The sequence below is a fragment of the Aptenodytes patagonicus genome, chromosome 3 (assembly GCF_965638725.1).
Source record: "Aptenodytes patagonicus chromosome 3, bAptPat1.pri.cur, whole genome shotgun sequence".
Taxonomy (NCBI): Eukaryota; Metazoa; Chordata; class Aves; order Sphenisciformes; family Spheniscidae; genus Aptenodytes; species Aptenodytes patagonicus.
The window spans coordinates 119,553,371-119,570,870 of record NC_134951.1 but is presented as its reverse complement, the minus strand read 5'-3'; the positions used below and the strand labels follow the sequence as shown (position 1 = coordinate 119,570,870).

General features: G+C 43.0%; 1 protein-coding gene across 6 annotated transcripts in view; it reads right to left on the bottom strand.

Annotated features, from left to right (window-relative positions):
- SHLD1 (shieldin complex subunit 1) overlaps nucleotides 1–17,500 on the bottom strand; it is a 97,303-nt gene that overhangs the window by 76,020 nt on the left and 3,783 nt on the right. For 4 of the 6 annotated variants that reach the window (XR_012995049.1, XM_076334943.1, XM_076334950.1 and 1 more), the window contains 2 exons: nucleotides 9,057–9,167; nucleotides 7,280–7,379 (listed from right to left, as the gene is read on the bottom strand). The exons of 1 other annotated variant lie outside the window; for it this stretch is intronic. The gene's annotated coding sequence lies outside the window, so the exon portion shown is untranslated. The remainder of the gene's footprint in view (nucleotides 1–7,279; nucleotides 7,380–9,056; nucleotides 9,168–17,500) is intronic. One more of the 6 variants, XM_076334944.1, reaches the window with a different exon arrangement.

Genomic DNA, 17,500 nt, shown 5'->3' with positions numbered 1-17,500 from the left:
TAAGCAGGTACACATGCATAGGTACTGGACAGACTTGGGTAAGATATGGACAGGGAGGGTAAGGATCGTACGATTGGTTTTAATCAACACTTGGACTTTCACATTGATTTTTTACTAGTACATAAAGTCAGGTTCACTGGTCATGATGCTCTTCAGCTCTTTTCCCCCCCTGCCCCTCATGACAGCATCAGAAGAGGGCAAATATCTTGTCTGTCTGCTCGTAGCTCTAGTACATCCCATGCTGCAAGAGGTGTTTTCAGAGCACAGACCTGTCCTTGCAGCTGCCCCGTGTCTAGAGAAAGGCCAGAGGGGTTGCTTGCTGGTGCAACAGCATGTGAGCTGCCTGGGAGTCAGCTGGAATCTGCTGCCATTTGGGTTCTTCCTTCCTCCCACTACATGGGCTTGTCAGACTTGGCAGTCACAGGCTCCACCCTCAGTCTTCCCGCAGCACATGCCAACAGGTGAGATTGTCATCATATGAGTATTTGGTTGGAAGGGACCTCTGGAAGTCTCCATTCCAACCTCCTGCTCAGAAGAGGACAATTGCCAGTGCTAAATCAGGTCAGCTGCAGCTTTATCTAGGAGATACTTGAACCCCCTCGAAGAATGGAGGTTTCCCCGACCCCTCTGGTGATCTGTCCCAGGGCTGCACACCTTACCCATGAGGAAGTTTTTCCCTGGCATCCAACCTGAACCTCCCAAGCCACAATTTGTGACCTTTGCTTCTTGTTACACCATCTGCCACCACTGAGAAGAGTTTGGCTCTGTCATCTTTTCAACTGCCCTTCAAGAGGTTGGAGACTACTATTACATTGTCCTTTTGCCTCCTGGTCATGCCAGGACTTTGTTGCTGGCACCTACGATGGGACATTCTTCACAAAGGAGGTCACCAACAACATCCTGCTGGATACTTGTGAGCACTTGGCACCTTTCAGCTGGAGTCACCAGTATTTGCAAACAAGCCACATAGCATCCACGCAAGTGGGTGTGTGTAGACAGAGCCAAGCATCACGTGCCTTGAGTCAGGGTGCCAAGGGCAAGTTCCTCTGCCAGGAATCTCTTAGCAGCTGCCTATTCAGTTCCCCTGTATCCCTCATGGAGGGGTGGGAGATAGTATTTCTTTGAGCTAAGAGGTTCATCAAGCATCACCATGTAAACAAAAAATACAAAACCTGTAATAAAGACAAGAAGCATCATTGAAGGATGTCTTTTTCCAGGGCCAGGTTAGCTCAGCCATATTCACAGAAATCTTGTGCAAGGACATGCTGAAGGAGACCGCTGTGGAGCTAAGCCCAAACAAGCATCATGGGGCAAAGGTCCAGTGTTCGGGAAGTACTTGTGGAAGAAGGCGGGAGAGCATTGCTCCCCATATAGGCGTGGACACCACCACTCAATACTCCCCAGTTTTAGTGACAGAGATCATGGGGTGTGCTTCTCGAGAGGGGAGGACGAGTGTGCAAGGCGTGCAGGCAGGAACCAAGAGGAGAGATGGGATGTGCAAGGTAGGACATCAGCAGCCCCATGGAGAATAGGTCTCAGCAGCATGCTTACCTACCTGGCAGGTGAGAGTTGTCTTGTTCTGAGGGTGGTTGCCACAGCAAAATCTTCCTCAAAAAGTGAATGTGCCCAACAAGACCACATCTTGGTTTCCTTAGTGCAGACACATCACCTCCTTTGAGGGCAGGCAACAGCTATCAGAACAACTAGTATTGCCTTTTAGACATGGCTGGGGCATGTTGACCCACATGACTTCTAATCCTGCTTAGTGTGTATAGCCTCAAAGGAGAAGGGATCAGCTGTGCCCTACCAAAGGCCAGGCCCTCTTCTCCTGTGCTTCCAGAGGCCAGGAAGAAGGAACTGATGGAAATCAAACATACCCCAAGAGATGCAAGACAGCGGTCTTGCAGCACAGCAGAGCACAGGCTGGAAGCCTCTCGCACCAAGGCTACCACAGACACACAGCACAGCTTTGGTCCTCAGCCACCCCCCAGTGCAGAAGGATGAAGGGGACCAGAAGCAGGCAGCAGGAGCATCTCAATTCAGGGAAGAAAGAGAGGAAAACTAGATAAAACGGTAGAATATTCAATACAGCAAGGGGAAAGGGAACAGCAGCAATATTTAAAGAGTAAAATAGATAACTGAAGGTGGGCAGCCTACTTTCCCTATCACCCAGGACTCAGCACCTAAGTCCTTCAGGCTCTTCTTTGAAAGCCATTGGTCCCTTATTCGGGACAAAATCTCAGCAACAAGAAGCTAAAGCCTCCCCCAAGCCCAAGACTATTTACAAACACTGATCAACTCCTTAAGAAAGCTGTATGTGGCTCTCCCTTCTCTTGTAGGAACCTGCCTCCCCTACCCAAATCAGGTGCTAAAGGCAGGGCCACAATTCATTAATCCTTTCCAGCTTTGGTGTTCTTTGAATGCCAACTGGACAACATGCCTTATTTACACGTTCCTGCAGAAAAAAAGAGAAAAGAGATATTTGGCGTATCCTTGACAAAAAGGGGTTTTAATAGGATTCAGAAAGGTCTAAACATATTCTCCACCTAGGATTGGGCTGCATTTTAGGGAGAAGTCAGATTCCAAGGGTGTGTAATTCCTGCCTCCCAGGAAGGAGTCGCCTCAGGCTTCCAACAAAACATTAGGCTGTGATTTGCAGAAGAGTTTCATATGGTTTTTTGTGAAGTGACCTAGAAAAGGCTGTGAGGCTCCACTTAGAGTGTATAAGCCACCGCTTATCTATGGAGTGACCTAAACAAGGATGTGATGCTCAGCTGCCAGATAATAGTTTGTTTCAGTGATTCAGTGATTTGCAGTGATTCAAACAGAGCTGCTTGCCTGGTGAATCAATGTTTCACAAAATTTGGGTACAGGATCTGACTCCCAACCACCTTGACAAACCTGTTTATGAAAAGGAAGAGATTCTTACAAGACTGTAGTTAACCTGATACACTAATTTTAAAATTATGTCTTTCTGTGCCCTTCCAACTGCAATAATCCCAGCTGGACTTTGCCAGCTGAGAGGAAGATGATGTAATGCTGAGGAATGGGCAAAGGATGGGATGGTTTAACTCTGCACTACTGTGACCTTGGTAAAGTCATTTCATGTCCTTGTGCCTCAGATTCCTTCTTGTGAAATAGGAGTGAACTAAAACCTCCTTTCTCCCACAGTGTGGTTATTCTGCCTGCTCAGATGGCTAACTTTTCAACACAGGGGCAGTGCCAAGCAAAACACAGCCCATGAAGAATAATAAGGCAATAATCAATGTCCTGCATTCATTGGCATCAGTTTGCAAAAGTGATTTGGTGGTTATAAATAATTGTGGGCCCAAGGCAAGAATCACAGAGGGCCCTGGTTTTCGGAGATGAAGAGAAATCTGCTTTTATATGAAGAATTTACAGATGATCAGTAAGAGAAATCATCTTTTATTTCCCAAACAAACAAAAAGATTAAATAAAATCCTGAAGTGTCTTATTTTCAGTAATGGGAAAATAAATCAAAGCAAAAGTTATTAATCTGAGACACATATGATTAAAGCAGATCTGGGAAGAACAAAAGGAAGAAACCCAGAGATAGTTATAGTCTCATTAAAGAAATAACGAGTTATCATCAGGATGCTTCTGCAAACCCAGCACATTTTCCACGAGGTGCAAAATACTGTCCCCCAGGAGTACAGCTCTTACAGGTAACACTGAACAAAGGTACTGAGCTCTGCTCCCACGTGCTGGGCACTGGCTTGGTCCCACTACATGGTTCAGCCGGACTGGTGCTACTCAGATCTGCCTCCTGGCTAAGCAGCAGAGCCCATATCACCCATCACATGCCTTGAGCTGAGCTCAGCTGTAAACCAGGTGCTTGGTTTGAACAAGAAGGGCTTTTTCCTCTTCTAACTCAGGTGTGTTGATGAAGAAGGAATTATGTTTGCCTTGGGAATTACTTCCTTATTTCTTGTGCGTTCACTAATTTCTGCTAGGTTGCTAATTTAAGTGCTGTGGATCACATGGGAGGACTCATTATATGACCGGTAATATGGATGCTAAAAGATCCATAACTGGTTGATGTCAACTTCCCCCCAATTTCCACTTAAGGAACACTTTAAATTAGGTCAGTGCATTAATTAACTTTTGTATGAAATCTCTCCTCAGCCCATCCTGCCTCCCATTGGCTAGTTAATTAAAATCAGCACCAATATTAGGCTGCTACTTTGCAGCAAAAAAAATGCTAGTAATTATCCTTCGGGGGAATAAATTAATTATAGGTTACTATGTCTTAATGCTCAGCTGCTCTCCTGTAGCTAGAAGCCAGAATCCTCTCTGTCCTGCTTGGGTTTCCTGAAGGTAACTGGGTCACAGGAACACATGCCTTGGCTTCACCCTTTGCTGTACTTCAGCTTGACAAATCTTTGTTGAAGATAATCTCCTTAAAACAGAGGCTAGTTTCTTCCAGCTTTCTTGTTGGAAACTGGCTCCCTAAGCACCTTACGAGGACATAGCTGACCTTGGAAAAGTTTGAGTTCATGTTTGCAATGAGGTGGGCTTTGCGTTCATGGAGCAGTAGGAGAGATTCATCTATCTCTACTTGAAATGCCAACAGTGTAGGCTCCTGGGTCTAAGTAAGCTGAGCAGATTTTCAGTCAGTGGAGGGCAACAAGCATGTCTGACTTGCTGCTTATTACATTCTAAGGGAAACACCTAAACAATTCAGAATAACCCTGTTCTAGAAATCATTTCTCCTCCCTTGATGAGGAGGGGAGAGTAAAGGAGATGCTTGGCTGTAGATGGGTATTATGTGCAGTGGAACAAATCTTACCATTAAAAGCATCCCTTTCTTCTTGGGTAATACGATGTTTGTGCCCTGTGTTGTCCCTGGGCAAAGCGTGGCGAGATCATTGCCTGCCTGAGGGTCTTTTTGCCTGTGAGGTGTAAAATATCTACGTGGCTTCAGGAAACTGGAGCTGATATTCTTAGTCAAGGAAACAGTCACGGCTTCCCTGAATACACAAAAAGACAGTATTTATAATTAGTGGCTTGAACTGCACTGACCTGGGTCTGGCAGCTCCAATTCTTCTCCTAAAGTTGGGCAGCCAGGCTGCCACTCCTCCCTTGCTCTGCAAGGATGAGAAGAAAATCAGCTGGCAGCTGTTTCCCAGGGACAGAGAGATCATGCTTTTTGAAGTCACCCACCACGACAAGAAAATCTATTTATAAATATAGCTGCCTTTGTTTTGTATGGTGGGAACACAAAAAAAGCTGTTGCTGAGATTATGTCTGTGGGCTTAAATTTGGCAAGTGAACCCTTTCCACAGCTTTGAAAAAATCTAAGAAAATACAAGATCTTATCACAATTTTAGATGCTAACTGTCTGCAGCTGAACTCCAAAGATGTGTAGACAGACAACAAAATCAAACAAAGGGTTTGGGGTTTGTTGGTTTTGTCTTGTTTCTGCCTCGCCCCCCCCCCCCCCCCCCCCCCCGTAAACTTTAGCCTCTTCAGCCTCTGTCTTTATCTATTTCCTTCCCCATTGTGTATGTCTGACTACAAGCCCAGTTATTTGCAACCTATGCAAATAACCAAATGAGCTGAATTGTTTGCTGGGAAAAGAGCTCTGCTGTAGCTGCGGTTTCTTTCAGTTTGGGAATTGTGCAGGCCACTCTGGGAACTATGAGAAAGCAGTTACTTCCAGCAACACAGCCCTGTGGCAAGGCTTGTATAAGGCAGCACAAATTTTTGATGCTGGTTCTGGTCCATGTTAGAAACAGAGGGAGTTTTGCCAGTGAGGTCAAGGAGAACAGGACTGAGGTTTTGATGAAAAAGAAGCAGAATTGTTTAATTCACCATGAGATTTCGAGCATTCCTCAAAGTGGTCTTTCCCAAGTTTGCAGTCTTTCACCGGCACTCCAGCTTGGGGCAAGAGGAGCATATGATGGTTTTTAAAACCTATCCCTAACTCATTTTTTGTTATCTGGAAGACAACATTTCAGACCTTTTCTTGATCAGCTTCTGGAAACCAAGGCATGGTTTCTCATGAGGATTCCTGGCCACCCACTGCAGGCTCCTCCGCAGGTGTGCCCCAGATGCCTATTGCTCACAAGTATTATCACACCAAATTAACATCCACCAGACCTTGCCAGTGTTGACTTAGCAACTTCTGTGCAGCAATACTTAGGCAAGAATCTGCTTCCTGTTTTGGGATAGGTCTGTGCCAGTCAGCTGGCAAAAAAGTGTTGATGCTGACTAGTTCATTAAAAGTGTGCCAGTAAAATGTCACTTATTTCCTGACTGGTGAATTTAAAAGGTGAAAAAGCTATTTCACACTTTGGATGTATGAGGAAGAACTGAAGAGATCAAACAAGATAACTGCCAAAGTAGTAAATTTAGAAACACCATGGCAAGCAGATAGGCTGAACTGGGGATTAAAAAGACAGATGTATCGGAGGTTCATCCCCAAGCTGGCCATCAGCACAGTTTCCCTGCAGCTGAAGGAACTTGCCCGTGTTGCACCAGAAAACTCCTGGCATTTGAAGGTGTGCATTTTGTGCTGACAATAACTTGAATCCTAGAATCAAGCACCATTTTCTCAGTTCTTCACATGTACCTGTTACTGGCAGTATCCAAAAGAATATGCCTCTGTGCAACAGCTCTGGGACTGACCGCCACAAATTTGCAATCAAATCCTACATTTTTGTACTTGCTAAGCCTGTCACACTGGTAACTGAAGTCCTAATGCTAACATTCCTCTTCCTTCTTCTTATTCTTTCTCCTCCTCTCTACAGAAAATTGCTGGCAGTTTTTATGACAGGTTGTATAAATACAATCTCCTTAAGCGGAGAGGAGACTGTATTTATAAACCAAATTTTAAAAGAGCAGTCCCTTAGGAAAATCCGTGGCATTGCTGCAGAGCAGAGATCCGCTTGGGGTGAAATAGTGCTCTGTACTAGGAGTTAAACCCACCTGGGCCATTAGGTAGTGGTAAGTCTTCACAGAGGCTGTCTGTAAGTCATTGTGAAACAACAGAGACACCCAACTGCCTGCCTGTCACATGGAGGAAGCATGAGCAGGAGACATCACTGCCTACAACTCATATCCTGGTTGCTTTTCTTAAGCCCACAGAGCACAGTGGCCAGGATGCCGCTCTCAAGTGCTGGCCCAGCACAGCTGGAGCCACAGAGCCCAAGTGCTGGATTCAAGTTCTGAGATTTCTAGGAGGGGTCTAATGAGACTTACTGAGCTTTCTGCAGTCTAAAAGCTGCCTAAGTTGCCATGTCAGCTTTCCTTTTACCTTTCAACATTTGTGTACTTTTCTTCGAAGCAGGTTGTTTTGTTTGTCTACATCCTTGCTCTGGAGGAGCAGAGGCATCCAAGGGGTGCAAGTGGCCTGACTGTGGGGTGAAAAGAATAAAAATATGGTGAAAAGAGTGAAACTACTATTAAAGTCCATAAAAGTACACTCCTCTATGGTGCCATCACAGCAAACAATATGCATGTTTAATATTGAAAGGAAGGGGCATGATGTGCACTTCTGTTCATCCTTAAAGTGATATTGCATATATGTGCTGTGACGCAGCTCTGGGATTTAAAATTATCTCATCTTGCTCCCGGATGAAACGCAGAACACATTCCCCTGGTGAATCAGGCATTTCATTTACATTTCTTTGTCTATCAAGTAAAAGTATAACATGGAATCTGAGACAAGTGATTTCTTTTTCCAGAGATTTTTACCAAATTCTCTTTACATTACAAACTCAAAATTAACCATTGTTCACCACTTTGACAAGTAAGAAAGAAAATGCACATGCATTTTGGATTGAGAGACTGGTCTTACGGGTTTTTTTAACTTGTCCAGGAAAACTGCTGCTTCTACTTGAAGAATATTCTATCTGTGCTCTCTGGTATTCCCTTATCATCCAGCCTTCATACCCCATACTTCCTTTGCTATCCTTATCCAAGATACTGTTGTTGTTACATTAGATAACTTAGAAGTGCAATATATGATGTGGCATTTTCTCTGGGAAAATAATAAAGCCATGTCTATTCATTGCAATATGAATATGATTAAAGACAAATATAACTCCTTCCAAACTCTCAGCTCTCCCAAACTCTTCACCTGTTTCCCAGCTTTAAGCTTTTATCTGCCTTTGTGCAAGACTTGGTCACACCACAAGAAATAGAAGACACAAAGATTAGACGCTTTAGAAGGAAAAAACACAGTTATAAAACACTGATTATCCTAGGACATGTTCTCTTAACACAATAGTTGCAAGGCAATGGCTGATGTAAACAATGATAATTACTTCTTCTTGCCTTTTGAATACAGGCAATTGCAGTAAAAGCGATACTTTACTGTTCATAAAGCAGTTCATGTTTATCTGTTTGCACACTGAGATATGAAGCACCCAAACAACAGAAAATAGAGTTAAGATCTAGAAAGGAATGTATTGTTTCTATTTTCTAAATTAATTATCAATAACATTGCTTATGCTAGCGTTAAATTTAGACACAGCCATTTCTTGCATCGTTCTCGTGTCCTGGAAAAGACATGGTCATTTAGCTCTACCTCCTTTTCCAGATGTAGCCCATCCTTGTGGTGTCTGAGTCATGTTCTGAAATTAATTCCTCTATCTTTGCCAGAAGATATTACTCCATAATTAATTCCTCCAAGGTGGGAGCTTGTGGAGCAGAGCTCCACTGCACATCTCCCGCATGTTCTCACTTCCTAAACACATTCCCTGCTGGCATTGCGGGCACAGATGGGAAAAACACTGCTTCTCTGACTTAATGAACCAGCTGAGACTTTTCTTCTGCAAAGGGAAACCTGCCCCAGCTGGCTCTGAGATCACAGAATCACAGAGGGGTTGAGGTGGGAAGGGACTTCTGGAGGTCATATGGGCCAAGCCCCTTGCTCAAGCAGGGTCACCTAGAGCCAGTTGTCCAGGACTGTGTCCAGCCATTGCCCAGGGCAGATGAAGAATGGCTGCTTTAACCTGTATAAATCCAATGTATAAACATTGGAGAGAGCCCAAGGTGCCAAATAATCTGGCACATTTCAGCCTGATTACCTTAATTTAGTCTCCCTTCCTTTCCACATCTTCCCTGGTCAAGCTGCTCTCCTCTTGGGTGGGGCTGGCTCCCAGTGAGGTGTGTAGCACAGTACAGACACAACGGATACCCTGCGGGGAAGAGGAGAAAGAAATGGGCAGCACGATGCGGAGGTGACAGAGCCGAAGGCTTTGCCCCCAGTGTGTGTGACTTATCGACATGAGATACGCGGGGCTCAAGGGAAAGGCTTTGTATTTTGCCGTTGGAGCAGGTCACACTTGGTTCCTGCCAAGCGAGCCTGATGCAGTTAGGAGGCTTTGTCTGAAGCTGGCGATGGGAAGGTGCTGTAACCCGTGGCATTCAACCGTTTTGCAAACCCCGCCATCAAAGGAATATATTCACCTGACGCTTCTGTGCCTTACCCTGGCACTATGCATGCAACACCAGCCCTCTGCAGTATTGATCAAATTATCTGAAACCACTGACAGAAGGGCTGTGACTTCACCCCTTAAATTGCTTCCTGGGAAAAGGTTCAGAAGGTGCTTTATGGGGACAGGCTTTCTGCCAAGTGAGTTGTTCACCCGTGGCAGGACTCCCCTAGAGAAGAAGAGGGCTGCAGGACTTGCCCCAGCACTCCTCCACAGAAAACATGGGAAAGCAGACAAATGGCTCCATATTTTGATGTCCCATGTGTCATTGCTCTTCCCCTTTCCAATACAGTGTCAGTTCTGCTTGAGGTATTAAGGAAAGAGGGTGACTGTGGATAAACAACACCCCTGTGTGAACAAACAGGGGCCACGAGGTGATAAGTGTGACGCCCCTGGAAATTGCTACTGCTTAGGAATGAAGGTCCTCGATTCAGCAAAATGCTAGGAACGTGCACTCACATTGGCCTTGTAGGCTTTGGTGACTTGGGACGAAGACAGGGTCTTTTCCCCCATGACAGCTGTGGGTACTTTCCCTTGTCCTCCAGGAAAGAGACATTCAATGTGGAAGTCATTACCAGGTCCCAGAGGATGAGAGACCACAGTATTAAAGCCTAAACTAAAGCATACTGAAGTCAACACCTAGTCATTGATGGATACAGATGCTGGATCAGGCCTTTAGCAAATAACTAATTACTTCTTGATTTGGGGACAGCCAAGTGGAGTACTTGTAGAGGACCTGTACACATGCTTTCCAGTTAATAATTTATTTACACAAATAATCCTCCATCGTGCAAACAGTCCTATTGAACACAAGGATTACAATACAATTAAGGGCTGCAGGATGAAGCCCTAAGATAAGATGCAAAGTAAACAAAGTATGATACTACAGATGTTAATTAACGTTTAGAAATAGGCAGATAATGAAGTCAGGATGGCCATGAGTCACAAGGCTTCACTGCTTCCTGAGCTTATGAGCAAAACTGTTCTTAGTGCAAAGCCATGGTTCTATTTTTAAATACAGCTACTGTCCAAAAAGTTATGGCTGAGGTTGTAACCTACCTGTAACTGGGCAAATAAAGGTGACAGTGTCACCCAGGGCATAAAGTTTTGACAGGAGCTCAGTGTTATTCTGTGCAAGTCACTCTCCCTGCTGTCTTCTCAGCTAGTGCCAATTTTGCTTTTTATTTTTTAACATGCTTAATTTCTTTTGCCCAGTTCCCTAAGAAAACTGAGATTTATGTCGCTAGGCTGTGTGTTTATATTTTCCTGTTTCCCAGTACAGTTTGAATCCATCCATTGGTTTTGGACACTATCGACAAAGTGGCAAGGGCCTTTGGCATCTGCATTGGGAGCCTCGTGGAAGATGATGTATTCACAGAGTTAGTGACCATGAACAGACCATGTCTGTCCTACCAGGTGTCGTATGCAGGGCTTGAGCAGCCTGTACATTAGCATGAGTAGCTGCTGCAAGGGAACCTGCTGGAGTGCCCCGTGACAGCCTGTGCTTTGCACTGGTGAGCATTATGAGAGAGTCCAGGCTGTCAGGAGAAGATATCTGGTTTTGTTTGTTATGCAAAATAAAAGGCACCACAGCAGAGGCAGAGCCTCTTTACGGACAGCACACCATGGGAAAATCCATCTGGGGTCTGTCCAACCTGAAGGGATATAAGATTTACTCACTATCTATATTCCTATTTTTATTCTACTGTATTAAAATAGCTATTTTATTAGGCCATTTGTTGTTGGGCTTTTCTTACTGAAATATGGAAAAAGCCCTGCATCGTCTTGCTCTCTTACCCTCCCAGTGGCACAGAACAGGATCTTAATGTCCTAGGACATGAGGTGCACAGTCGGGACAGAAGAGGCAGAGCGCATGTGCCACTGCTGAGGGAGAGCCTGCAGCATGAGATTAGTTTTTAAAACACACAAGCGGGAAAGAGATGCTGACAGTCAGACTTTTTTATCTTCATAGCCTGTAATATTTAATTTAAAAACACTTTTAAAAAAATGTTTTAACTCAATAAATATAAAACATCTCTGAGCAGTGCAGTCATTTTGTGCAACTGCATGAGTTGAAAAAACAAGATATCTTTGTTTTGTTTCTGTAATAGTTTGTAAAATGCTTTCCTTATTGAAACAAAAAGCATTTTCTGAATGTGTGTTTCTGCAAAAACATCTACTGTGTGTGAAGTTATTTGACAAAATAACCATAACTATTTAGGTTAGAAAATATTAAAGGTCTGGAGCATGTTGCAAAACAAAGTAAACACAAATAAACAGGAAATAAGTGACTGAGTAGCCACAACATATTAAGGGCAGTTCCCCTTGCTTTAAACAGTATCCTTTCCCATTGTGTATTTTTTCGAGGAATTTTTCTCTTTTTTTTGGTGACTGCTGCTTTTCCTTTCCTGCTTTAATTGAATCACTCCCTTCTGTCCTTCAGAGAGTTTGAAAAAAATAAACTTTTATCTCGGCTTCACAGCTGGAGGCAATGATTCCTATGCACAAGTCACAAATTGTGTTTCAGAATATGTCAAACCCTGGTTCATCTGCTGTCTTTTAAATTACTTTGATTTAATTCAGCCTGACCTTTGGCTTGGTTCAGGATCCTTTGCAGAGGATCCATAGGATAAAGGAATTAGAAAGCTAACATAACAGTTTGTTCAGGCAAGGCAGTCCCCCTGTCTCAGAATCAGAATCAGCCTACTCCATTCAAAACCCTCCCAGTTATTTCCATCCCTGGGTACAAAGAATGGGATTTTGAAGGTGTCTTTTAACACTCATTCCCTAAAAGACTCCTCATTTCAGACAGCATCTAAGAACCTTCACAGATTTTGACTGCATGCACACAGTCCTGGGACCACACCCAAAAAGAGGAACCCACTGAAAGATCACACTTGCTTTTGTTGTTTGATTCTTAGCATTCATTAATCTAAGAGACCTTACTGCAGCCTTTCAATACTTAAAGGCGGCTTATAAGAAACATGGAGAGAGACTTTTTACCAGGGCCTGTAGTGACAGGACAAGGCGTAACGCTTTTAAACTGAAAGAGGATAGACTTAGATTAGACATAAGGAAGAAATTCTTTATGATTAAGATGGTGAAACACTGAAACAGGTTGCCCAGAGAAGCTGTGGATGCCCCATCCCTGGAAGTGTTTAAGGTCAGTTTGGATGGGCCTTTGAGCAACCTGATCTAGTGGAAGGTGTCCCTGACCATGGCAGGGGGGTTGGACTAGATGATTTTCAAAGGTGCCTTCCAACACAAACCATTCTGTAATTCTAATTCCACTGAACAAAGGTGGATGTTTAGTCTCCAAAAAGTCTTTTGAGTGTCATATGATCCCTTAATACAGTTCATGTTCTGAGCCCCCAGGATACTAGAACTCTGGTTTGTTTTAATAACGTTAAAAACCAGTTCAATTTTTAAGGGGTATAACTATTTGTGGAGCAATACTTTGAAGGGAAACAGCAGAAATAGTTATAGCTGCATCTTGTTCTGGAAGAGAGCAGGGAAACACCACAGGCTTCCCCAACACTAAAAGAGACCATTTCTGTGCTCTCACTTTACTCCTCATGCTAACACTTTTATTTGTACTTTAAAAATACGAAAGTTCTGTAATACAATGCATAACTGGCCATAATTCAACACTAGCAGATTTTAAAGGCAAATACTTTCCCACTGTGGAAGTAGGTGGGTGCTGTTTATGGAGCAGCATGCCTGTCTGCAACACAGTCTCAGCTCAAGGCAATCGTTAACAAAATTCATAGGAGCCCCAGACTTCCTCCCTGCAAATCAGCGGGATTTTTTTCAGACCAGAGGAATGCAAGGTGCAACAAAAAGATACTTTTTGCCCCAATGGTCTTCTGCAGTAACTCATGCAACTTAAGTCTTCGAGTGACTGATAGTCACACCTCAAAACAGTGCCCCATCTCTTGCCAGTAGCACCCAGTGGGAACATGCTGCATTTTGTGGAGTGCTGGCCTGGGTTCAGGATGATCAAACTCAGCCTGGGACTGCAGCGCAGCTCTTCCTCACTGGGAGCCTTCCCCATGGATTATTTTAATAATTATTTCACCTGACTCTCCCCAGGGTCAGGTCCTGAGAGGAAGAGTTGCAAGACAGCAGGGAGGGTTATTCCTTCAGCAGTTGTTTTCCAGCAACACAGTTTCCCTAGATTGTGAACAGTGGCTGAGCTTCGTGGCTGCAATCTCGCCAGCAGAGCGGCCAGCACTGACAAAACAGCCTCACCCATTTTAGTTAATCAGTCCTCTGCCTGTCTGTAGCTTTATCTGTGCTGCCTTTGTGCACAGGCTTGGGATCAGGCCAGTCCTCTGGCACACCTTGACCTCTTTCGGTCTCATGGCTTAGAGCAGCTGGGGAGGTTTTCAGCACTTTTCTGTGATTCACAGAAAAGGGCGTTCACACCAGCCAACAAGCTAGCTTTGAGATCTCACCACCTCACACCAGTTACAGCCTACATTTTGCAGCTTTTATTTTGCTACCATTAGTCCCAGTACTCTTTTTCTGGTGAGAAAGCCAGCCAATACTCCACTAGATTTTGTAATGTTTCAAAAGTTTACCTATCCTTCACATGTCTGGGGTGAACCTGATAAACCAGTTTCTGCTACTGTTACACAAATGCTATGCATTGTTCAGCTGTACAGCGTGTCATTTTTATCACTGATCTTGCATTTTCATAGTGGTTGCTCTTAATTTTTAAAGCTTTGACTAAAATATAAATGGCAAACTTGTGAACAGCTTCATGTGGAGACAGCCACTGCGGAAAACTGTTAGACTGAGCTGAAGCAACAACCTACTTGCAAGTAAATCTGGATTTGTAAAACAAGGGATGTCATCATCTTTAAAGTTATACACGTGTATGTATCTTCAGAATTTTGGAGATGGGAGTTCTCACTTCCTCCCAGCAAGGAGAATAAGAGTCAGAATTGCTCCAAAAGCTTTCTTGGTTTGTCTCTTGTTAGCCTTAAAAAAAAAAAAAAGAAATCTCATTTTTGGGCATTTTCAATGCTGTGGGCAGAATAAGCACATTCTGCTTACAAGAGCATGACAGAGACAGCCAAGAATACAGAGTAGGTGTAAAGTAACTGACATGTTCTCCTGTTTTCCTACAGAAGTCCTCTTTGAGGTCACTCACTGATAGCTGTCTCTGTTTAAAACCTCAAGTGATAAATCTGTCTCTGAGCTGCTTTTTCTACAACTCCATTGTCGCAGCAAGCAGTTCCCTGGCAGCTAAAGAGGATTTAACTTCCAGCTCTGATGTCCCCACTTGTGCCAAGACAGCTCTAACATTCATCCAACCTGGCTTTGAATTGTTTCAGCCCACTGACCCAACACAGAACTAACCTAATTAAAAAAAAAATCAAACCTAAAACCAAAACAAACAAAACCCCCACTTTCTGATAGAGAGCTAGTATAGCTCAGTGAAAGGTTAGACAAGGGCCAGAGAGAGTACAAAGGGCAGGCAGGAGAGCAAGAGCAGGTGTAGTAGAGCCAAAATGCTGCAGCCAGATGCGAGACTGGCTTAGGCCAGGAACACCCTTAACTTCTCTTCAAGCTGAGCTTTGCTTACAAGAAAGAAATTGTGTCCCTGGGGTATGGCTGCATTCCTAGGAACAACAGTGCAGTAAACCTAGGGTTTCCACATAAGAATTGATACCTATTTAGTAAGTATAAAAAGGAAGAAATATCAGTCACAGACAGGAGTCTGTACTTTTAAAGAATTTCACGTCAATAACAAACTTAAACATGTTTCTCTGTCATTATCGGTATGTGCAGCAGATGGAGGAGAAACAAAAGTGGTAGAGCATTGGAAAAGCTAACTTTTTCCCCTGTTGGATTTGAGGTCTCCCACTTACTTTCTCCATATAAGTATATTCAATACAGGCACACTTCAAGGAATGTTGAGTCTGGAAGTAGAAAGTTCCAATGGACAGTAAGAAGTGGCATATTTCTGGCCCTGTTGGGCCCTTTGGTGTTCACATGGGCACTGGGAGCACCACTGTCCTTCTCCCCAGGAAACACCGGACACTGTCACGCTGCAACCCCGCATTATCTCTAGCCCTGACCCACGGAGTCCAAAGGAAGCACTTGCATCACTACTACTGTTATCTGGCAGAGCATAAAATTCAGCCACACATTTCATTTAAAGCATAAACGTGACCTTTGAAATGGGATTTTGAACTGCACCAGTTCAGGTGCAGGTTTCCTGCTGTCATAGGAAACCCCTTCCTTATCTTAGGGCAGGTGTTCCTCCCTGTTGTTGAGAGAAAAAAAAAGAAAAAATCATTATCTGTGTCATATTCCACAACTGCTACTGTTCTCCATTTGCTGACCACCCTTGTCTCTGACACAGTGAAATGCTGGCAAATGGAGCATGGGAGGTCTTGAGTACAATTTCAGAGACAACGAGATGGAGATGGTAACACAAGAAGATTTTGTGCAAGAACACAAGAGAATGGCTTGTAATTGGCATGCAGACAGAGCTAGGAGTTCACAGAATACCACATACACATTTATATATGCAAAAATAAAACAAAAAAGTTATGTATAACCTACTATACGACTTAAGTTATATATACACATAAAACTTACTATATAAATTGGTTTAGTTATATAAAAAAACAAAAAAGTTTCATATCTGTAATCGACTTTGGCCAGCTTAAATGTGGTGCTTTGATGGTGTTTAAGTTTTATTGTGAAACACCTCTCATACATGTTTCATTTCAGAAACTACAAACCAGCTTAGATCAAGAAGAAAATCATGCTCAGGCACCCTCAAGACTAGATTATAACATGTCTCATTTCTAATACAATCTCATTTCTGCAACATTGTATTAGCACCTGCAGGGTTTTTTTTTTGAAAATTTTCTGTTGTAACATTGTCTACCACTGGTGCCAGATTATACATGAAAATTAACATTGTTTGAAAATGACTGAATTTTCTACAGGAGAAAGTGAAATATCTGTAACTATTCTTTTTCATGTTATAAATTTGATAATTGTTAACAGTAGCCACATAAGGGTTTCATTTTATATTTATGTTTTTATATTTAGTGATGCTCTTATGCACCTTTCTGATATGTTGTCGCATTTGCTACCAGCACACCTAGTCCTTGTATTAGGCAATAATCTCCCCTAGTCAAAAAGAAATCTGAGCTATTGCAAATCTAGAGTAGCATTCCTACCCTCCCTCCACACCTTTTGCTTACCTTCTATGTTTCCCCACTGTAGGCATTTAAAAACTTTTGAACACAGCCTTATCTTCTTGCTTAATTATTACCCACTTCTCTGATGTGTTTCTATGCTCTCTGACTAACTGCTAACTCGTCCACAGAGAAAAAATATATTATACTGTATTACAGTATACATTACAGAGAAAAAGCCATTGCACAACAGGCCTTTTTCTAATAATCCTTCCTCATCATTCTCCATGAGACTGAGGCTTTTGCCATGCTAATAGCAGATCTACTGTCTTGCAATTTTTATTCTTGCTTGATACCTTCCAGTCTCTTAGCATCACTTTTCTTTAGTGCCTGTAAATTGTCCAGATTTCACATTAGATAATGATACAGCAATACTCAGCACCAGAGAAAAGGTCAGAGAAGTGCATTTTCAAAAACAAGTGATTCTACAACAAGATAAAAAATAGCTAATGAGATGAATGCACTGCATGAGGCATGCAGTGCATTCATTTGCATAATTTTACCAGCTATTTTTATTCACAGTAACCCATCAGAACCAGAACAACTGCAGAAAAATCAAGTGCAGTAAAATAAGGAGTGCAATTCATCTAAATACATGCAGCTTTCATCAGCTGCAAGCACTGGTGTCAGTATAATCAGTTCACCGGAATTGATAATGCAAACTATGAAGGAGGAAGAAGCACATCTATAATCTGATGTTCACAATCTTTATAACTACTTATAGTATGAATGAAGCTTGATTTATAGGTTGAACCTATAATTCTGGCAGCTGAAGAAAAATATTACATCGGCTACAGAAATGGACATAAA